This window comes from Protopterus annectens, chromosome 8.part0 (genome assembly GCF_019279795.1).
Source record: "Protopterus annectens isolate FY-2018-M chromosome 8.part0, PAN1.0, whole genome shotgun sequence".
In the NCBI taxonomy this organism is placed as follows: domain Eukaryota; kingdom Metazoa; phylum Chordata; order Ceratodontiformes; family Protopteridae; genus Protopterus; species Protopterus annectens.
In genome coordinates, this window is record NC_056741.1 from 1,650,394,556 (window position 1) to 1,650,419,642 (window position 25,087).

Here is a 25,087-nt window from a genome sequence, read left to right on the forward strand (position 1 = left end):
GCATTTTCAGTTTTAACTTTTCTGATGTTATAAGTGTGCTCATACACCCTTTCTTTAAATTTGCGCTCAGTCTTGCCAATGTAGAACACCATGCAAGACTGGCAAGAGGCTAAGAATATCACCACAGCAGAATTACAATTGAATCTCCCCTTACTTGTAAAGTCAACATCAAGGATGTTAAACTTGCTACCTGTTTGCATGTATCTACAAAGTGAACAAGACTCGCATTTATACATGCCCAGGGTACGTGTAGTCTTAGGTGGGGGTAATTCTAACAGGTACTTCAATGTAGTACCCCTCCTATATATCACCCTAGGGCATTGTCCTAATTTAGTAAAGTCTTTGTCAAACTGAAAAATGTGCCAGTTTTTTTTGCAGAATATGTTTGATGTTATCTGCATCTAAAGTAAATGTAGTAATAAAGGCATGGTTGTAGCCCAAACTTGGGCAATCGCCATTTTCACTGAGTGGCTGGTTATTCATAATTACACTTTGGCCCATGTTGTTTAAAATGGCTTTAAAATAACCATTTGCCCTTTTGTTTTGGACTTCCTTCAATAAATTTTTCACTATATGTTTAGGATATCCCCTATTAGTGAACATTTGAACTAGTAGTCTACATTCGCTTTCAAAATCAGTGGTAGTAGTACACATTCTGGCGGCTCTAACTAGTTGTGCTTTTATAATAGACCTTTTTTGATGTTGGGGGTGGGCACTGCTGTAGTGAAGATAAGAATTACAGTAAGTTTCCTTACGATGTGTTTTAGCTAGATATCTGTTGTTGGACGCATCTTTCCTTAACTCAACATCGACAAATGCTATTTTCTCCTTGTGGAATGTATGTGTAAATATCAAAAAATCTGTCGTGCTGTTACAATAATTCATACATTCCTTAAATGTTTGTTCATTCCCTTTAAAAATCAAAAAAATATCGTCCAAACACCTAGTGTAAAAGACAGTCTCACTCCTAAATGCATTACTTATGCTATGCACAAATTGGTCCTCCCAAAAGGCCATGACAACATTAGCAAAACTACCGCCTACTGGGGATCCCATTGCCACTCTGCTGTTTTGCAGATAAATTTGACCGTTAAACAAGAAGAAGTTGTTAGACAGAATTATGTCCATAAGCTCAGCTATTAAGCCTATTTCTGCTGCTGCCACTCCCCTTTTAACTAATAATAGTTCCAGCCATTCGATACCTACATCTTGTGGAATTACAGTATACAAGTCTTTGACGTCAGTAGTTGCAAAATTGTGGTTCAAGTAAAAGGCTTGTTTATTAATTGCATCTAAAATTGACCATGAGTCCTTCCAAATATATGGCTCAAAATGCAATCAAGATGCAAATAAATTCCGGGGGTCAGAATCACCTGTGGAGCAGCCTCATTTGTTGATAGAATGCTACTGGAATAGTTTATATTTTCTCTGATCTTTTATTCACTTTATCACATTATTTTTATGAAAATTCCATCTTCCCTAAGCTGACCCATCTATACCTTAGACACAGTATAGCCTTTTCATACTTCTGATCAACAAATGGTTTATGAATGATAGGCTTGTTTTTGGTCAGTGTGTATCTCTTAAACTGTGATTTGTTTGATATTGTGCTCAAGTTGGGTGATATATTAAAGTTTTTTTTGTTGTTGTTTTTAATTGAGGGCGATCTAAGAGGATAGATATTTTTGTTGCCGTTCTGTGTGTTTTGAGTGTTATGTGGTTAAGGTTAGAAATATTATTTCTAATATGTTTAACTGTTGGTGTTGGTGTTTTTGTTCTGGAGATGCAGCTGAATGAAATCAAATGTTACTGTGATGAAAATACATTCTCTTTGAGCTGATTTCTCTTAGAAGCTGACCAAGGTAAAGTATATGTCTCACAATGTGCATCTGTGTGTGTATGTGTGAGACAGAGAATGTGAGAAGGGAAAAAGGACACTTAAGTGATGCATTTAAATATTACAAAAAATCAAATAGCAGTAAAAACAAAGTTTTATTTCTAAAGAATCTATTAGTCATGTGGAATTAATGTTGTAGTTGGGTCTGTGTAAGTTTGGAGGAATGCATGATTCCATGTTACATTATAAATAAACACAGACAGAAAATAGGACTTTTGTCAATACTGTTAAACAAAGAAACTCAATAAAATAAAATAAAAGTGATGTCAAATAATATTTGGAAAGAGCTTAGATTAATTATTTTCTAAAATCTACACATAAACTAAATGAATATAAATAATATAGGGTATTCAAACAAATTCATAATGCTTTCATACCATACTAAATAGCACAGAGAAGTTTGCATCATACAGCCTGTTGCTGGCTTGGTATGCATGTGTTCCAGCATAGTGCCATCATGCCAGAGAAAGAGTTGCACAGTAAAACACAGCATCTGCAATAATGCCAGTGGTTATGCTGCCAGAGTGGCCATGTTATGGACAGTCACATGATTGACGTGAATACTCAAAGGAGGGGGCATGCCTGATGCTATGTGCAGCAGTGGAGCACCTCAGAGCTATAGGGTTATGGAGAGCAGCCTATACAGGGCCTCCACAGTAAGGGGGAAGCAGATCATAGCTACACAGGTACTGAGAGCAGCCTGTACTGGGCCTCCACAATAAGGGAAAGCAGATCATAACTATACAGGTACTGACAGCAGCCTGTACAAGGCCTCCACAATAAGGTGCCAACCCATGTCATATAAATGATGAGGAGAGGAAGAGACAGTAAAGCAGAGGAACAAACAGAAGGCTAACGTGAAGGGTAAATGGTGGTGGGGATGGAGAGAAATATTATTTTGGGATGGATATCTATTTCTTATTTGGTTTAAGAGAGGTAGGGGAAGGTACCAAGGAACAACTAAAGGGAAGAAGGACAGTATAAGGAAAGAAGCAGAGGTAGACGGACATATAGTAAAGAAACTGTCTGGCAGGGGTTGGACTGACATAAGAGGAATTAACTAGCTAGAGAATGAAGTTTGAAAGAGAGAGTGGACAACTGCTGAATGAAAAGAGTGAACTTTAAGCAGAATATGGGGAGTGATACATAAAGACAAGGAATACTGTTATGGGAGATAGAGAAGGGTACAGAGGGCTTGTCTGAGCAGTCTGCATGGACCAGATGATACAAGAGTTTAAGGATAGGGGCTATGACATGGACTATTAGAAGAATTAAAATGTGAAGTTATTAGTGATAGATAAGGAGCTGCAAAACCTTATTGTACAGGTAATGTGAACTGAGAGTCCATGCCTTCTAGGAAGAATGAACAAACAGGGATAAGGTATATTACTACCTTTAATAGAAGAACAAATGGAGTAAGTAAATTGTTTCAGATAATTGGCCAATTTTATAGGCTCTACCTGAATTGAGACAAATTATTGTTAATAAACCCATTTGGGTCTACTTGAGTAGACTGAAAATCCATTTAATTGAATCTTACTTAACTGAGACAACAACACTGAAACCTTATTTCAATGAATGTTCATATCTCCGGAATTTTAATCTGGGAAACGAGGCAGTTAGTCAACATGGGGAAAATTGCTCTCTTCCCGAGTATAGTGTGATCTCGGAGTTAGTATGTTTGGTTAGGGGTGATTTGGGGGTGTAGAGGACAAACCCCCCCCCCCACTTGGGTCGGTTTGACATGCTTTGGTGTGTTTGTTTTTTAATGCTGGCCAGTTGCCTTCTTTCCTGGATTAAAATTCCAGTGATGTGAATGTTCGTTAAAGTAAGGTTTCGGTGTTGTTTTCTCAGTTAAGTAAGATTTAATTAAATGGATTTTCGGTCTACTCAAGTAGACCCATCCAGTTTTATATATAAAAATAGTCAGTACCTTAAACAATGTCTCTGTTATAAAGATGTTAAGGAAATTGCTGTACATAAATCCAATAGTAAGGTTGGCACTTTTCCCTGTTACAATTGTATTTGTTGCAAATTAATATGTAGCAACCATGAGTTCATCCATCTTGCAGTACTAATAATATAGTCTATTTGGCTACTTGCTCAAAGTGCACCTGTTCTTATGCAGGAAAAAGTACCAGAAGGCTAAAAGAAAGTATTACAGAACACCAATCAGACATAAGGAGAAATGTTAGTACTAATTCCCTTATTAAGCATGTGTCCAGCTATGGTTCCAATCATATATTTAACTTTAGGGCTATGTATGTATTGGTTAAAAGCTCTAGAGGTGGTGATTTTAATAACAAACCCAAAACCATTGAAAACAAATGGATTTTACAGCTACAGTTCAACTATGAACCTGGTATTAATTCAGCTGTTAGTTTAAAACCAGTTTTGAAGCAGAAACAAAATAAGTTGAAATGACGTACATTAAGTGTTATTATCTGCTTAGATAGTTGTATTAACTTGATCCTGTTTGATGTTAGAAGCTGAGCAAGGTTGGGCTTGGTTAGTACTTGGATGGGAAACCTCTGGGAATATCAGATAATGTAGGTTTCTAATGCTGAATTTTAAAAATTATGTAGTGAATACTTTTTTAAATCTTTTACTAAACTTAATTAACTCTGTGTTCTGATTGGAGGCTGTGTTTTCTGATGAAATTTGAATTTGATATTTAACCAACTGATGATTTTGGAATGTTTTTAACACTGATAAAGGGAGAAATCTCAAAAGTTTTGCAAGATTAAAAGTTTTTATTGGCGTTTCTGAGTATGGAGTGCTTTTTGGATTTTACTGGTTTTATTGCCATTGACTCAGTTTACTGGCTTCCTGAATCCTATTTTCCTAGTAATGTCTAAGATGACACCACTTCTGGTGCCCTGATAGATAAAACCATTTGGCCATGAGTATCTTACTGGTGGACAAGGAGGTGTACTATCATGTAATATCTGTGTCTACCTGCTAGCCCACCTCAGTGATCATCTGTCACTGCACTTTGGCCCCCCCATGACAAATGGCCACAGAAGCCAATAGTAAGTTTTGTAGGTCATGTTCTCAAGGGTATCCTTCATCACCCTGCAGAGAGAGAGGCAAGCTTGGGGGTTGTGGGGGACCCAACAGCTGGCAGAGTAACCCATTCAAACTTAGAATATAGCTGCCTTACATCAGCCAGTACTGCAGTTGACACTGTCAAAAAAAAGCAAAATAAATATACCAGGTTATTATACATGCATGACAATTTATTAAACTATTACAGTACTCCACACAAAGGTTAAGGAATATAATTCTCTAATTCACAGCATAATCTCAAGGTAAGACCACTTATTTTTAAGGCTTTGGTATTGAGAAAAAAGCAAATTCGATATGCTCAGAATTAGAACTGTAACTGCATCTGCTATGCTGGGATGTCCGATAGCCAAGACACTATGGCGGCAGCAGGCTCTTTGACCATTAAGTAGAAACTATGCAATGAAATGCTGCCCGGCTAAAGAAACTCCAGCTCTACTCAGTTGCATACCGCCTGCTCAGAGGTGATCTGTGCCTGACGTATAAAGCCATGTCCAACCTGGAATTAATGGACATGCTGCACCTCAGAAAATCCAAATCCCATCTAGCTACACACTCGAGATACTTGAACCTCAGCACTGAAATAAATAGGACATGCTGGAGGGACAGATTCATAACCCAGAGTTCCCTTCACTCTGGAATAAAATCCCAGTCCAGGTTAGGCAGAGTCCCTCATTGACTCTCTTCAAGAGGAATCTTGCTGAGTGGATGGGAGATCGTAGGTTTACCCCGGATATCACTTCTGTGTCACTGTTAGACAGAGGCACAGTATACTAACCTTGAAAAAGGGCATAGCAAAATTAATTTAAAATGGGTGGCGAAAGCCAAACACATTCTGGCTAGGCTTATAAATGCCCTAGGGCAGATAGCCTAGTATGAACCTATGAACCTAAAGGTGCAGGACATCCCTTGCAGATGAAGTTGGCTTATCTTCCATTTCATCTCAGGCTGACACATATTGGACCTCCCTAAAATGACACCACTTAGTAAGCACACCAATTATCTTATGTATGTGTACTGAGGCATCATTTTGGATGAAAGTAAGATTCTACTCAAGACCAGGATCTTACTTGCATTTAATTTACGTATGGTAAGTTCCATCATGTCTCTCTTCATGTCTCTTATGGTCGAGCTCCAAAAGTTAATCATTCCCACATGGTGTGCCTGTAGGTCATATTCATATTTGCCCAGTTAGGGGACTGAAGAGACCTCATGACATTGCTGTCTCCCTGTCCTTTTTTTACTCAGATAATTTTTTATTTTAGATATGAAATAAACAACAAATGAATACTTAATACAATGTACTATCATATTACTTAATAAATTAACTATATACATATTTGCATTCAGCCTGACATATGAAAAATGAATGATGACAAGTTATACAGAAGTAGATAAATTAATCTTAAGAAGTAATTATTTCAAGAGGAGGTTAGATCCATTTGTAAAGTGTTAATCAATGTTAAAACTTTTTTTCCAAGGATTATTATATAATGGCATAGGAAACATTCTTAATTCCTTGGTTTTAACTTCCATTAAGGCCATCTTCTTCAATAAACACAGAAAATCTTCTCTCCCATGTACTATGGTAGAATTCCATCTCTTTGTTATGCATTTCCTAGCAATAGCTTGTATTGTCCAAAGTATATAGAGGTTAGTTCTATTTAAAACAAAACCTTCAGTCACATTCAGTAATATTAATGCTTTAGTCATAACAAAATTATCTGTATAAATTACCTGCATAAAATTATTAACATTTTCCCAAAAGGGTTTGATTTTTATGCATTCATAGAAAATGTGAGACCAATCAGCTTTATCATTCTGTTGACATCTCCAACAAACTACATTACTAAAAGGATTGATTTTTGAAACTTTATCAGGAGTTAAGAAAGATCTACGGAGGAATTTCCAGGTAAATGTTCTCCAATAATGAGAACAAGAGGTCAATTTTACTGAGAATAGTATATCTGATTTATTTTCTGGGGTTAATTGAATCAAATATCCTTTAGTCATAAACTGCCAATATGATGGTTTGAGTAATGTTTTGTAGTTTTTTTATTAGATTATATAAGTATGAAGTTCCATTTTTCATATTCTCATTATTATATATAATTCCAAACAATCTGAAAATGAATTTAGGTGGGGATGAGAAATTTATTTATGATGAGAAATGTATATTATTATGAGGATAATTATTTATTATCCTACATAGATCCTTGGAGTATGTCAATATATTCTGAATTGTTAACCATTTGTGAGAACTTGATTCATAAGTTGATATCATATATTTTATATCTAATATTTGTTGATTTTTTTATACGATACAACTGACAAATTATTTTTTTTTCTGTTCCCAAGAGATGAATATGTCCCTATGAACTCTATCTGGAAAGTTTTTAGTAATACTGAAGGGAATTGGTGTTGTGAACCAGAGCTTTAAATCCATATTCATATTTATAAATTTCCTGAAATGATCAAATAAATTATTTATTAGATTTGACCTAGTTAGTTTAGTTATATTATATTGCAAATTGAAAGTCAAAGAGTACCATAATATATTATCTTTATTCTTAGTAATAGTATTTTTAAGTAATTTGTTTTCATTTATTATTATAGTCTTATGTAATATTTTCCAGTTGGAGATATAACTAGGACTAATCCATTCAATCACTGTTTTAAGTAGAGTAGCTCTTATATATGATTCAATGTCCGGAAAATGTATTCCTCCCTGATCCCATTGTCTAATATGATGGGCATATGCAATTTTATTTCTTTTAGGATACCATAAGAACCATAGGAGTATTGTTGTTATTTTCTTAAGATAGGTTTTCTCAGAAATTAACAAAGTAGCTTGTACTACATACAAAATTTTGGGAAGAAGAACCATTTTAATCAGCTGTAGTCCATCTTCAAAAACTATGAATAGGTTATTATATTTGAGCACTAGAGAATCTATTGTATCCATGACCTTTTTATAGTTAATATTCATTATATCTTGTACATTCTCACACAGAATTATCCCCAGGTATTTTAAAGTTGCTACTTGTTCACCTATGATATGATCCTTGTCTATTCATATATCATTCTTCTTATTTAATAATAAATATTTAGATTTTTGGTTATTAAAACTAAGACCTGAGATCTTATGAAATTTCTGGATCAAAATATCTAGTTCAGCTAAGACTTATTTTGAATTCAATAGTTTAAGAAGTATATCATTAGTGAAGAGCATGATCTTAGTATTATATTGTCCAAATATATTTATTCCTTTTATCTTCGGATTATTTCATATTAATATAGCCAATAGCTCTATAGTCAATGCAAATAAGATGGGTGACATAAGGCAACCCTGTTTAGTACCTCTTGTAATTTGTATAGCCTCTGAGGTAAAGGGTCCTATTTTTATATAAGCTAAGTTGTTTTCATAAACCTTTTTAATGAATGTTATAAAGGAGGGAGGAAAGGCATATGCTTCAAGAATTTTAATTAAATAATCCCAATTTAGGGAATCAAATGCTTTTTGAATATCCAGACCAATTATCAAGGCTTCTCTATTTTCTTTATTTAAATAATCAATTAATGTCAATATTCTTTTAATGTTATGATGCGTGCGTGTCTATTTTGAGTAAACCCAGTTTGATCATTGTTGATTATTTCGTTCATTTGTTTTTTCATTCTATTTACCAGGATAGACATAAATATTTTATAGTCATTATTTAACAATGAAATTGGCCTATATGAACTACAATAACTAGCTTCTTTCTTTTCTTTTGAAATGGGTATGATTAAAGAGTATCTCCATGAAGGGGGAATTATTGCATGGGTTTGAATTTCAGTTTTTCAGTTAATGTTTTATGTAGTAATGATGTTATATTTTTGGGAAATAATTTGTAAATTTCTGAGATTAAACCATCCATTCCAGGAGATTTACCAGATTTACTTTCTTTAATTTTATCAGCAACTTCTTTGTGCGTAATGGGTTTTTGTAAATTCCTTTGTAAACTTTCAGGGATTGGTTTAATATTAGAAATCATATTTTCTAAGTTGAAATGGTCCGTTGTAGTATTCTTACTTTTATAATGATTTCTATAATGAGCTGTCACCCTGTCCTTGACCAGCCTTTCAAGCATGGAGTCTGTGTGACTTGCAGTGGTATCACTTGTTACTAGAATACGTGATTCCCTCAGTTAGCGGCAGTGTAAGGTTTATAGTCTATAGATCAGTGACTTACTGATATGTGAGAGGGCAACATTATTTTTATGCTGAGACTTAGATTTTATAGTTCTTCGAGACTAAGGAGGTGATATTTTGGCAGCTCAGCATATATTGGTTTACAGTAATCATGAAAATGTGTGGGCAGTTCAGTGGGGTGCTAACAAGCCATCTTTTTAGGTTAGAAGGTTAGTTCTACAATGTGAAGATATATGGAACTCTCACAGATCATGTTCTGTATATCAAGAAATAGTTCATTGTGTCTGAGCATTGGGAAGTTCCTTCACTGCCTAAGAAAACATGCTGCAAGGCTGGCTACAGAAGGGACGTACATTGAATTGTCTTCCTAGCTAGCAGAAGAGTTTTCCTTACAGGAATATTAACATTAATTAATTTTTTGCAGGTGAAATACTAAAATCTAAGTGTAATAATGATTTTTGTATGTTATACATTGCTTCAGAGCAAGCTAGGCATGAAAATCTATTTGTGTTCTGTGAGATGTGATGCTGCGGCTGTGCACTGCAGGTTCAGATGAGGAGAGACAGCTCTGCTTTGTGTGTTTTTATGGAACACTGCTTAATAGGAATAGAGTAGTTGAACTTTGTAAATAAAAGTTGCAATGTGAAAAAAGACATTGTCAGAAGAGTGTAATTAGACAGCCTTTCATTGTGCTTCCAACCCTGGATACAAGCGCTGTGTTTAGGAAAAATGACTATACCTGAGATCATGGGAACCCTGCTCAGAGTCTGAGAATAGTCAGAAATGAAGGTCTGAACTGTCACTAAATGATAACTGTAAATGGGAAAGAATATTCTAGGAGGTACCACCTAAGCTGAAATACTTAGTTTCATGTACGTATATAAGATAGTCTTAAATGTTTGTCATGATAGATTCAGTTCTTGTGTAATTTCAGGAGATGTCATTTCTATTGTGGGCTTAATAAATTGTTACTGACATGATTTTATGTCTCAGATGAATTTACTTTGAGATGGATAGTGTTCTGCAGATTTACAGGTGTAAGTGTTTTCAACTATTATTTGGCTTCTGGTTGAGCACTTTGTAGAGAATTTAGATTAGGTGGTCACAATGAATAACAAATGTTGTGGATTGCTGTATCACAATTTCAGCAGCTAATGGTGTTATAATTCTCAACATGCAACATAAAACAGCTATTAGCAGTTAAGTTGAATATGAGGAGATGCATGTAATAGGTAGATAGGTTGAACATAGAGTGGGGAGAGTGCTATAAGATGTGCATTATATGGAAATACTAACTCAACCACTTAGGTTAATTCTAATGGCTTGTGACTATGGAGGGAACTGGGCCCTACAGTTTGCAGCCCAGCAAAATGTAGAGTTAATGAGAACCCAGTGCATCAGCAAGTTACTTAGACTCACAAAATAAATGCACAGTGCAAAAAGCAGAATGTTCAGAAAATACTGTTAGAAGCTGCAGCTAAGCAGTTTAAGTAATAAATTATAACAAGTAATGGCATTTCCATTATTTTAGACAGATTGGTCATAGATCTATCCAAGAACACAGTCACAGACACAGACACATTGACCAGCTCAGTACAGCCCAGTATAATTGTGTGTGTGTGTGTGTGTGTGTGTGTGTGTGTGTGTGAAATTTATTTTTCAAAGAGGTTAATGACCTTTTTTTCTACAATGATAATGGGAAGTTTGTTTTAGAGTGAAGTGAATTTCTTTAATCTGTTTCAAATATGCAATAACAGCTTGGTTATCAATGACCTGGTATTAACCCTGTATGATTTGACTTCAGATGCCTTTGTGTGTCATAATGGCACATTTTGATCAAAGCCACGGTGGTACAGCAGTAGCGTTGTTATCTCACAGCAAGAGGTTCTCCCGTTCGATTCTCAGCATGGCTTAGGACTGCCTTCTGTGTGGAGTCTACATGTCCTCCCCGCGGTTGGGTAGCGTTTGAAAGACATGCATGCATAAATGGTCATGCCTTTGTTGAAGGTTGGGTGTCGAGCTGGCACCTCGGCATTTCGTAAAAAATCTACTGCCAATCATTAGCAGACCAGAGTTCTGCTGTGGCGACCCCTTACCGGGAAAAAGCCAAAAGACAAACAACAACAACAACAATGACACATTTTGATCAATGTCAGTTAAATAGTTTCCTTGTGCGTAGTGGTATACTCAGCAAGGAAAAATTATAAATTAAAAAAGTAAGTTTCGGGTATCTTTATTGTGTTAGTTCTAGCTGATCTGTTTGTTGCATTACTTTAAAAATCCTTTACCAGCTCCATTCCTATATTTAAAAAAAGCCTTCTTGCCTACCAGTTATATAGCATTTGGACAGATAGAATTACAATGCCAGTTATATGGACCACTACAGACAACAGTGGATAAAGATAAATTGACAGAATCAGTATTTGGCAATCTTACTGAGGGCTTTGGTTTAATTAATCATAACCTACTAGTTCAACAGTTTTCTGATACCTGCAAGTTAAAATTATCTCCTCCATTTCTCCTTTTACCCATCATAAGATGAGTAACATAACATTTAGTTCTCTCCCCCCACACACTTTTTTTTCTCATATTTATCAATATCCTCTACTCTGAAGTACCCTCCTTGCATTTATTTCTGTATGCAGACGTACTGATATATAGATTTAGCTTTTCCTCAGTCACAGTAAAGAAGCTACTGAAAATGACATGGATAATCTCAACTCTTTGATTACAGTAAATCAACTCACCCTAACACACACTCATGCACTCAAAGCACTGCTTAGAAAGTTTCAGAAATTTCAACTCACTGGAAAATTCATTTCAGTCCTGGTCTTCCAACTGAAATTTCATCAGCATTGCACTGTCAGTCTGAGTGACTGAACAGACCAAATACTTACATTTCCAGCATGACATTACAATGACTAGAACAGAGATTAACAAATTTCTGTTCTGTTCTTGGGAGTATCTTATTTCCTAGCCCCAGAAATTAGAGCATTGTTAGGTGACTGTATATTTGTAGGTATGAAGACCGTTGCCATTTATTAAGGCAAAGGGGCTTCCAATAAAGCAACACATCACTACCACTTGACTCACTCCTTTACAGACTCATTAGAAATGAGACATTTAACCACTTTTATAGCAGTCACCTAGTTATAGAGGCCAGCTATAGCCTCTACTCATGAAAGCACAGTGCACCCTCAATCACACTTCATGGTATAATCTCACATCCTTTAAATACCTCTTTATCCTTGTGAAGAAACTGAAAATGCTGTCATCTGTGTTAGGATGCTGGCAAGATATTTGTGCATATTCTCAGATTAACTTGTATTGTATACCAGCATGTTTAACTGTCAAAATGTAAATAAGTTTAAAATGTTGAGTATCTCCCTGTTTAAACAGAATTTTTAAAGAATTTGTCAGTGTTTGATGCATTTCTAATTGTGCATGTTTGAGAAGGAGATTCTAAAGTACTGTGGACAATCAGCTGAACAGCAGATGATGTCATTAGAATGTTCCCGGTTGCTAGGTGATTATTTGAACAACTGATTGACATGAAAAATAACTTTTTCAAATAGCTGACTACTTTTATTTAACAAAACAGTTGAGACTGTTAAGCTGTGCAGTTTTGCCAAGTGCTCAGTAGTTTGTGAAGGGCAGCAGTTTGTGAAGACTTGTAGTCAGTTATAGTGCTATGCAGTGATACCAGAAGAAAAGAGAACTCACTAAAACTGTAAGCCTGCCTTTACCTTGCTGTTATATGTTAGATTAGATCAGGGACAGAATTCTCAAGTTAGATTGGGAAAGTTTAGTTATTCAGATAGAGTTTTTTTCTAGAATGATGGACTTATGTCCTACAGTTTAATTTTACATTTCTGGTGATTGAATTCTGGTGTTTATTGAAATATACTGATTTACATTGTTGTAATAATTTTACTTATTATTAAATGTTTTTCGTTAGTTTACATTGTGGCTGGAAATCACTGTGTTCTTTAGAGATTAGAAAGTGCTTATAGTTGTTTGATACTCCCCAGATCACCTCAAAGGCCTGGTCGCTTCTGGTCATAGCTATCATTTATTTTGATATTTAATTTTCATAATTGGACACCCATTTAGAAGGGCATGAAGACACTCTGATTGGAGGCAGCATTACCATATTATTTTGGAGAAGGAACACAGCTGGAAATCTGTGTCAATCTTTCTCAGAAGTGTTTGGATGTGTGAGATTTAAATTTACTTTGAGTGTGAGTGTATCAGAGATCTTAAACTAGTACACATTGCTCTGAAGTATGTAATAAGGAGTTACACTAGGGGTGGACAGAAGTATACACTCTAGTCCCAGATTATAGAGTGTGTTCCTGTTGTGCTCTTAGGGGAAAATTGTGAAATATTACTCCTGTTTAAGTGACAGACTCACACTGGAGTCAGTAGTGAGGATTGAAGCTACTTAGTTACTGACGCAGGATAGTAAGGGATGTCACATTTATTATTGGCAGTCCGGTGGGATATAGCCGGATGTCACAATCCTTACCCCTAAACTGTGGGAATCCCTTCCCATCTCACTGCAATTACTCTTACAACATCTTCAGAAAAAAGTTAAAAACACAGCTCCTGAGAACTGCCATGTACAAAAACCTTGACAACTTCCTCTGCAGTAAAACACCCCCAATCTGATATTAAAATAAACACACTAGCAGTGACAATGTAATATGGACATAATCAAAAAATGGAAAGGACAAGCTCCTTACAACAGACTCAAGTGTCCTTTCTCCCACACAAACTTACTTTTATATTTTTGATGGTTGATGTTTGAGACACCCACCCACCCACTCACATAAATCATAATTCCCTGCCACAAACCCAGTTTTCTTCCAACTAGCTTCCCATTCATTTGTTACATCAGAATTCTTATGTTTGTTACTTAATAATAAATTCTAATAGAATTTTAAGAATAGCTTACTATGAAATATCTAGTAATAAATGGTCACCCAAATGGGTAGTTATGAATCATAAACATGTTGTAAGTTTGAATATTAACCCGAAAGCTTTGCCTTTTTTAAGTAAAGATACTTTAAAATTATTTTCTTTAATGGAGCATATTACAGTATATACAAGTCTAATACAAAATCTTTTCCAATCGTTAAATCTCTTACAGCATATGATGACTTTTCAACCCTTTCATAAGAACCCAAATTTGAAAATTAATAACCAAGTAATAGATCTTAAAAAATATCCACTTATAATTAATCTAACTTTACTTGAGATATATCCATATCTTAACCATTCAGTTCATGACATGTTGCAGGGGATGAATCTTCCTAAATCTTACTTAATAATATTGAGACAATTAAAGGATCTCTCTGTAAATTACTTCAAAGACTTTAAAATTGATGAGGAAATGTTAACTAGTTGTTCAAACTTATGGTTAACTCTTAGACAAGATATCAAATTTATTACCTCTACCAGTGAACTGATAAAAGAGCTGAAATACCAAAACCAAATACTTTTGTCAAAATATTGGAAGGATAAAATACCATTGATAGAAGATAACAAAATACTAAAGGCAATTAACTTAACAATAAAATCAGTTTCTCTCCAAAAATTAATATTTACACAATTGATGATATTTAATAATGCCTACTATACACGCCTTAGCTTGCATAAATTCAACTCGAAAAACTCGCCCAAATGTCCATACTGTAAAGATCAAGCATGGACCTCTTGCACATGTTCTGGAGCTGTAAATGTATTTACAAACTTTGGAATTCCTTAAAAATCCAACTACAAAAGATAGGATATCAACATTCTACACTTTCTTGGGAATTCATGATACTACATATTCCTCCTAATAATTTGAATAGAACCCAAATGATTATACTTATGAATATTTTTTTATTAATGAAACTTTATATAGCTACAAATTGGTTGACTCCATTTCAAACTTCGTGGGAAAACTTTAAAGGTTTAGCCATGAAACATATTCTAGCACATAAACTTTTAATTAAGGATAATAAAAGGAATATTAATAACCCGAAGGTGTGGGAACAAATTTTCAACATTATATTAGCTTAATGTACTGAACTCAGCTCAACCCCAGGACATGCATACTTGATGTGAAAGTTGGTAAGAACAATTTATTCTAATGATAGTAGATCTTTTGACTCTTGTCATTACATGCTCCTTTTTCTTTCTTGATTTTGTTTAACAGATGGAAGCATTCATGTAAATAATGTACATAGTTTGTAATATGGGTATTATTAGCTTAATTTGGGTATTATTTGTATTTCTTTTTAGGTTCATAGGTTCATAGGTTCATACTAGGCTATCTGCCCTGGGGCAATTATAAGCCTAGCCTGATTCTGTATGGCTTACGCCACTCCTTGATTTGAGTATACTGTGCCCTTTTTAAGGTTTAGTTTACTATGCCTCTGTCTAATAGTGACATGGGAGTAATCCCTGGGACAAACCTATGATCCCCCATCCACCTATCGAGATTCTTCTTGAAGAGATTCAGTGAGGTGCTCTGCCTCACCTGAACTGGAATTCTATTCCAGAGTGAAGGGAGCCTCTGGGTTATGAACCTGTCCCTCCAGCAAGTTCTGTTTATTTCTGTGCTGAGGTTCAAGTCCCTCGAGCATGTGGCTCTAAGGGATTTAGATTTACTGAGGTGGAGCATGTCCATTAATTCTGGATTTGACATAGCTTTGTATGTCAGGCATAGATCGCCTCAAAGTAGGCGGTATGCAACTGAGTAGAGCTGGAGTTTTTTTAACCGAGCAGCATATGGCATCTGTTTGAGACCCTTGATCCTCTTGGTGAGATACTTTTGGGGTCTTTCTAATTGCTGCAGGTGTCGGGTAAGGTACATCCCAAAAGGGGCATTGTATTCCATGATGGGCCTGATGAGGGATGAATAAAGGGGCACGATTACCTCTCTTGATCTAGATGTGAAACCCTTCGTGATGAGGTGGGCTATGTAGAAGGTCTTTCCAACCACTTTCGCAATGTGGTTTTCAAAGGAGAGATTGCTATCAACTTGGGTCCCCAGGTCCCTAATAACTTTCTCTGTACTTAATGGGTTTCTGCCTATGTGGTAATTTGTGGGCACATTGTTTTTGCCAAAGGGTATGAATGTACATTTTTTGGCATTTAGCTTTAAACCATGGCGCTGGCACCAGTTATCTGTCTCTGTGAGACCTTTTTGAAGGATGTTTGTGTCAGCTGGAGAGTCGATTATGGCGCCCAGTTTGCAATCGTCTGCGAACTTGGTGAGCCATAGTCCTCCCACGTTTGCCTGTACCTCGGAAAAGTATATACCGAACAAGAGTGGTCCCAGGACTGAACCCTGTGGGATGCCACTTGTGACCGGTTTCGAGTCTGACATGGCTCCAGCAACTCTCACTCTGTGGGTTCTTTCTTTGAGCCAGTTTGCAACCCATCTTGTGACATAGGGGTTTATATTTAAGCTGGATAGCTTATCTATGATGTCCAAGTGGGGTATTGTGTCAAATGCCTTTGCAAGGTCCAGATAGGCTGTGTGGACTACCTTCCCTTCATCTATGGCTTTGGTGACTGTTTCGAAGACGTCAACCAGGTTCACAAGGCAGGATCTGCCCTTGACAAAGCCGAACTGGGTAGGATCTAGTGTCTGTAGGTCCCCAATGTCTTTGTTTATGAGCTCCATGATGATCCTCTCCATAGCCTTGCAGACTAAGCTAGTCAGGCTTATGGGGCAATAGTTTCCAGGGTCCATAGAGGCTCCACCTTTGTGGAGTGGGACCACTGTTGCTGTACGCCATTCTGTGGGCACATATCCTGTAGTGAGGCTGAGATTGTATAGCTGTTTTATTTGAGGGATTAGTTCCTCTTGGAGTTCATGTAGGACGCAACCTGGGATGCCATCTGGTCCCATGGAAGCAGTGTTTTTTGCTTTGGAGAGGGCAGCCTTCACCTGAGCATCAGAGATGTTTGGGAGGCAGCCCTCTGCTGGGATAGATACTTGCTCTTTTGGGGGGAGGGGGTGGAGAAGTTTGCACTGAACCTGTCTGCCAGGATATTGGCGATGTCTGTGGGTTCAGTGTATTTTTTGTCGTTTAGAATCAACTCAGAACAAGTCTGGGAGTTGCATCCCAGGTTCCTAACATAAATGGAAAAAGCCTTATGATTGTCTTTGGTGTCCTGTGCAATTTTTCTCTCGAAGCTGGCCTTGGAGGATTTTATGAGGGATCGTAATTTTTTGCTAGTACTGATCAGAGATGCCTTCCCTATTAGGGATTTTGCTCTATCATGTAGTAGCTTCCTCCTTCTGTTGTACAGTTTATTTATGGCAGGGGTCCACCAGACTGGATGCCTGCCTTTGGATGATTGGGTCTTGGTTTTGTTTGGGATAGCATGATCCATGCATTCCTGGAGATGTCCGTAGAATGCGTTTATATAAGATTCTGCAGTTTGGCCCGTAGTTTCCACTGGCCCTGGGGCCTTGAAGGATTCCACTTCAGTTTTGAGAAGTGAGAAGTTCACTTTTGAGAAGTTTTTCACTGTGGTTTTCTGGGCTGGGGGTGGGGTCGGGATGTGGACATCCAGTGAAATTAATTTATGGTCTGGTCTTACCAATGAGGGATATAATTCTGGTGTGGAGCATAGAGTCCCCATGTTGGTAATGATCAGGTCTAGTATGTTGTCCCCTCTTGTGGGAGTGGTGACTAGTTGTTCCATAGCATTTGAGTTTATAATTTCCAGGAACCTTTGGGCTAAGGTGCTGGGGCTTGAGTAGTGCTCCCAGCAATGTTTGGGTAGTTGAAGTCACCCAATATAATGGTGTTCGGAGAGATCTTCATGTTCTCCAGTGTTTTCAGGAAAGCCGAGTGGGATTCCTGACTTTGAGAGGGTGGTCTGTAGGATGCTATAAACTGAAAAGCAGTCTTGCCCACTGTTAGTTGCACATGGATGGTCTCTGATACTTTGTGCAATGCCACTAACCTGGAGGTGTGGATATCCTTGATAAATATGGAAACTCCCCCTCCTTTTGTGGTTCGGTCCGGGTTTTGGGGCTGAAAAGCATGATATGAGGTATAGCCTGGTAGTGCTGGGGTGCTCTCTGGAGCCTTGAACCAGGTTTCTGTCACTGCACAGATATCGATGTTCTCCATACTGAGGAGAGCTTCGAGTGCATGCATCTTGAGGTTAAGACTTCTGGCGTTAAGCAGCATTACCCTTAGTTTCTTGTTCCTTGTGCTGTCTATGGGGGTGGGTTTGACTTTTGAGCTTTGCCTAAAAAAGGCACTATGGGGGTGGCAAGAGCCTTTGCCAATATCCGAAAGCCCAGTGGTGACAGGTGCAAGCCGTCCCTAGCGAAGCAACGTGGCTTGTCGAGCATGTCATCCCAGGCTGACAGACACTGGATCCCCTTTGAATGACACCAAAATTTTAGCCAATTGTTAAAATCGATAATTTTGTCTTTGTACTGTGGCATCATTCTAGGTGAGGGTAAGATGCTGCTCAAGGTCAGGGTCATACCAGCCTGGGATACATGATCAGAGAGCTCCTCTATGTCTCTTTTCATGTAGTCCAGGGAGGTACGTCTCAGGTCATTCACACCAGCATGTACAATGACTGAGTCATATTTGTATTTGCTTTGGAGTGACCTGAGTGCTTGCGTAATGTGGCGGATCCTAGCACCCGACAGGCAGCTCACCGTGACCTTCTCTTTATTCAGCCTGGTGAGCTGTCAGTGTGTCTGACAATAGAGTCACCTATTACAAGAGTATCAGGTGTGTTATTCAGCCTTAAGGGCTGTGGCTGCTTGGCACACTGACTTTGTGGGATATGTGTTGTGCGTGTTTTGTTTTGAGGTAGCGTTTGCTTGGATGTCTGCTTTGGAGGTCTCTGTTGCTTAGGTAGATTTTTATTTAGAGCCTCCGAGTATGTTTTTGTGTATTTATGTGTTTGGTTTGCTGATGTGGTGGGACTATGTGATACTGAAATTGTGTTCTGTGAGGTTACCTTCTCCTCCTGACTGGTTACACCAGTTTTGAGATGAGAGAGCTCAGCCTCCAGTTTGGCTAAATAGTTGCATCTCTCACATATATTTGAACCTGTTTGGAGGAGGAGAGGGTTGTCCGTGTACATGAGACAGTTGTAACATTGCCTCAAAATTCCCAGATTCACCAGCTGGACTGGAGAGGAAACCATTGACTGACCTTTGGACATGCTAGAGTAATATAGGGAAACTGAATTTAAGATGGACCAATAGAGGACATGGTAATCATAGAGAGTATAAGAGTAAGTAGTGCTTATGGTTTAATAGTGCTAACTTGTAGGATTAATTAACTGGACCAGTGAAGGGCCTTAGAATGAGAATATGGTGTTTAAATTGAGAGATAGAGCAGTTCTAAGGGAAAAAGTGAAGAGCAGACTTTGTGGAGCCAGGAATAGTTTAAACCCAATTAGGCGGTGCTGCCCGCTGTTGCGCTATGCACAAAACCGCGCAAAAGAGGGTTTTAAGAGAGGAAGATGAAGGAGTTTGGAATTGACCCAAAATGGCCAATAAAACTACAGTTTCAAGTCAGTAACCACTCCCACAGGGGCAGGCAGGCTGCTCAATGTTTTTCACTGCCACTGATCAACAGAGAGACTTCCCTTTAGCCCGAGCAAAAAATGGCCTCCAAGAAACTTACAAACAGTTCAAGAACAGCAAGCCTGTAACTGAACTTTTTAAATCTCAGAAAAGTGGGAAAAAAGCAAGATTTTTTTGTTTTTTCAGAGATAGCAGAGGTTCACAAGTATCAACAAGTTATAACAGTGCAGTAAATGACCCCACACAAGAGTGCTAGGCCAAAGACAGATAAAATGCAAGTTTTGAGAAAAAAACGATTTTAAAAATAAGTGCAAACAGGAAATTCAGTAAACAGCTCTAGGTTGTGCTCTAAATACAGTTACTAATGCAGAAATCAAGTTTAACAAGCCAGAAAATGCTCAAAATAGGCGGCTATGCAGAAAAACTTAGCAAATAAACAGATGAAAAATACTTAAAATCTCAAAAGTGGCTCCTTTCTTCTCTCAGCGTTTTCTCCTCTTGGTGGGTGCTTCACCAACAGCCAACAAGCCTGAAAAGATGCTAAAACCACGAGGCAACCAGGTTTTAAGAGAGAAAGATGAAGTAGTTTGGAATTGACCTAAAATAGCCAATAAAAATACAGTTTCAAGTCAGTAACCACTCCCACAGGGGCAGGAAGGCTGCTCAATGTTTTTAACTGCCACTGATCAACAGAGAGACATCCCTTTAGCCCCCCAAGCAAAAAATGGCCTCCAAGAAATGTACAAACTGTTCAAGAACAGCAAGCCTGTAACTGAACTTTTTTAAATCTCACGTACCTGTAATATACAAGTATGTAGTCTAAATATTTGCTGTTTTCTTTATTGTATTCAAAATTGATAAAATAATAAAGATTTATTATGGAAAAAAAATAATTCTTATGTTTGTTCTCCATTCTATCCCCACAATGTTTCAGTTCTGACCAGCTGTCATACTCACTGTATGGACTCAAAAACAGGTTAAATATCATTATAGCTTCAAGCATCTCTAGTCATAATTCTATTAGTTATAAAAAAAATCATCATAGCTTCATACATCTATTTCTTCACAATTTTATTAATTTTAAATACAACAGATGTTACTTGTGTTCTGGATCATACACTTGTGCTTCTCAATAAACTTGCTCATGCACTGTTCATTGATTTCATGTTGTAAATATTGTCTTACTTGTAGAATTTGTTGTTTATTGAGTTGCTATTATATAATTACCTGAAACATTGCTTATCAGTCTAGTTCATCCTCAAGTTGTAAATATTGTTGTGCTTTTCTTTTCTTTGTAATAAGTATGCACTCCAAGACTGAGCCAGAAAAGGTCCAAAATTATGACATGTCTACCCATGATAACAAATAAAATAAATAAATAATAGTACATTGTTATGGCTGTTTGGTGTACAATTAATGAAATCTGACATGATGCTTCTTTTGAATATCAGTATAATGCATGCTTATTTGTGTGTGAGAGTTTATGTGTGTGTGTGTGTCTGTGTGTGTGTGTGTGTGTGTGTGTGTGTGTGTGTGTGTGTGTGTGTGTGAGCGTGTGTGAGCATGTGTGTGCATGCGTGTGTGTGCATGCGTGTGCGTGTGTGTGCGTGTATGTGTGTGTGTTTACATGTATGTGTTTGTGTGCATGTGAATGTGTAGACTCCCAGGATGGGCCATCAAGATGGTAATGCTTACAATAAAAAATCAATATGTGCCAGCTGTGTGGTACAGAAGGATGCAATTGGAGGAAAGTGATTTCAGGCATAAACTGCTTGATTCACAAAAGTGCTTACCTGTTGAATACAAGCTTGCATACACTACTGAGTTATGACATCATCAGTTTTGCTGAAAAATCTCACTTTAACAGCCTCTGCCTCAGAATAAAATGTTTTGTGGGAAAGACACATTTCTTGGTATTTATTCCCATAGACCTTTCTCATCTGATTACAATACATATTTTTTAATGCAGAGTACTATTTCAAGACCTTTCCCATTGCATATTAACAATTATAGTTAGAAGAGAAAACAAGGTTGTGTCTCTTAGTGTCATAAGAATTAGAGGAGATTAAATACGTGTGAACTGTGAGAGGAATTACTGATGGGTCAAAGCTAGAACAGCAACAACATTATTTGGCTTAATACAACAAAAAAACTGATGGACCATGTATGATCATAGAACAAACTGATACAGAATTTACAGCTATAGAAACTTAATTAAGGAAAACTGAAAGTTTGCAGGTTGCGTCAGTTATGCATACTGTTAAATGTAGTCCTGTCACAGAGTCTGAATCAAAAGACATGCCACCTGTGCTTGATGAAAGTTCTTCTCACAAAGACCTACAGGTACCAAAGTTCAAACATAAAAAAGTGCAAAATGAAAAAGAGCTGTGGTTGCTTTACCCTTCTATAGCAAGAAAATGAAAGTCCTCCTTTAAAAGAACACTCAGTAGGTGAATCACTAATCAAGATGCAGCTTCTGACCAAAAAATATAAAAATATAGAACAACATGGGGTTGTGGAAATTGCACCTCTGTTTAAAGAACTGAAAACCATTGCCAAGCATATAACAATTGCTGAAGCATTATGTTATGAGCTAGGCAATGAAAATGCAAAGCTGAAACAGAGAGAAATAAACAGCAAAAAACTTGAGCTTAGATTAAGTTCACCAGAGTCAGAAATAACTTCTGTTATCCAAGAACTATTAAAAGATCAGACATCACTATAATGCGATAATGAAAATATCCTAAAGAGGTTTTGTGATTCGAGATGCCATTTCTAAAATGAGTCACTCCATGCAGTTTCAAAACTTCTAGAAAAGAAAGGGAAGGTGGCAGAGCAAACAAAGCAGCCTAGTAAACCTGAAATTCAGATGAGCAACCTTCGAGAATAAGTTACACCCGAGCTACATCTTCTGTAACAGAGTAAGTCATGCTTGTAAGCAGTACTCAAAGAGATTCCAGTTCAGTCCTGGGTACTGCTTATTATGCCATGAGGATATCAAATCTTCATAAATTAATGCAGATATTATATTTGTGGTCATGGCCGTGGTGCGTAAACAGTCAGTATGTGCTTATTAAACAGTAGCAAGCTGCTTATTACAATTATTTCAAATAATAAACAAGGCTTTTCTGTTTAGCAGGCATTAATAAAAGTAAGTAAAAAGTAAATAAAAAAAAAATACAAGTAGAAAAAGTAACTGCAGCAGCAGTTACAAGGGCTTCCCATTATACCTATTATACTTGTCCCTCACTATGTGCCCTTAAAAATGCATTTATTGAGCATGAAAAATAAATAAAAATGAATGCAATATATTTGCACATGTACGGGTGCATGTGTGTTTTTGTGTGTGTGTGTGTGTGTGTGTGTGTGTGTGTGTGTGTGTGTGTGTGTGTGTGTGTGTGTGTGTGTGTAAAATTATGCAATTGGTGGAAAGTGATTTCAGGCATAAACTGCTCGATTCACAAAAGTGCTTACCTGTTGATTACAAGCTTGCATACACTACTGAGTTATGACATCATCAGTTTTGCTGAGAAAGCTCACTTTAACAGCCTCTGCCTCAGAATAAAATGTTTTGTGGGAAAGACAAATTTCTTGGTATTTATTCCCATAGACCTTTCTCATCTGATTAATACATATTTTTTAATGCAGAGTACTATTTCAAGACCTTTCCCATTGCATATTAACAATTATAGTTAGAAGAGAAAACAAGGTTGTGTCTCTTAGTGAGTCATAAGAATTAGAGGAGATTAAATACTTGTGAACTGTGAGAGGAATTACTGATGGGTCAAAGCTAGAACAGCAACAACATTATTTGGCTTAATACAACAAAAAAACTGATGGACCATGTATGATCATAGAACAAACTGATACAGCATTTACAGCTATAGAAACTTAATTAAGGAAAACTGAAAGTTTGCAGGTTGCTTCAGCTATGCATACAGTTAAATGTAGTCTTGTCACAGTGTCTGAATCAAAAGACATGCCACCTGTGCTTGATGAAAGTTCTTCTCACAAAGACCTACAGGTACCAAAGTTCAAACATAAAAAAGTGCAAAATGAAAAAGAACTGTGGTTGCTTTACCCTTATATAGCAAGAAAATGAAAGTCCTCCTTTAAAAGAACACTCAGTAGGCGAATCACTAATCAAGATGCAGCTTCTGACCAAAAAATATAAAAATATAGAACAACATTGGGTTGTAGAAATTGCACCTCTGTTTAAAGAACTGAAAACCATTGTCAAGCTTATAACAACTGCTGAAGCATTATGTTATGTTATGAACTAGCTGAAAAAGAGAGAAATAAACAGCAAAAAACTTGAGCTTAAATTAAGTTCACCAGAGTCAGAAATAACTTCTGTTATCCAAGAACTATTAAAAGATCAGACATCACTATAATGCGATAATGAAAATATCCTAAAGAGGTTTTGTGATTTGAGATGCCATTTCTAAAATGAGTCACTCCATGCAGTTTCAAAACTTCTAGAAAAGAAAGGGAAGGTGGCAGAGCAAACAAAGCAGCCTAGTAAACCTGAAATTCAGATGAGCAACCTTCGAGAATAAGCTACACCCGAGCTACACCTTCTGTAACAGAGTAAGTCATGCGTGTAGGCAGTACTCAAAGAGATTCCAGTTCAGTCATGGGTACTGCTTATTATGCCATGAGGATATCAAATCTTCATAAATTAATGCAGATATTATATTTGTGGTCATGGCCGTGGTGCGTAAACAGTCAGTATGTGCTTATTAAACAGTAGCAAGCTGCTTATTACAATTATTTCAAATAATAAACAAGGCTTTGCTGTTTAGCAGGCATTAATAAAAGTAAGTAAAAAGTAAATTAAAAAAAAAACACAAGTAGAAAAAGTAACTGCAGTCGCAGTTACAAGGGCTTCCCATTATACCTATTATACTTGTCCCTCACTAAGTGTGCCCTTAAAAATGCATTTATTGAGCATGAAAAATAAATAAAAATGAATGCAATATATTTGCACATGTACAGGTGCATGTGTGTGTGTGTGTGTGTGTGTGTGTGTGTATGCAATACACTGAGTGAGATTTACACTGAGTGTGTACCTCTCAACTTCTTTGTTCAAGAATTTTTTAATAAAGCTAACGATGAGAGAGTTAGATCTTAAATCATAAACAATTTTTTAATTATAAACCTAATCCATTTTAAAAAATGAAGCTAGAGTTTTTTTCAGAATCATGCATTTTCTGAATAATAAAAACAATGAAACTATAATGTCTGGCTTTATTAACTGACTGCGATCTTAACATTTTCAAGGGACACAGCAAACTTGGAGACAGTTGAGATGTTATGTGAAAGTTGTAATGCCTTACACTGTGTGAATTTTTTCATTC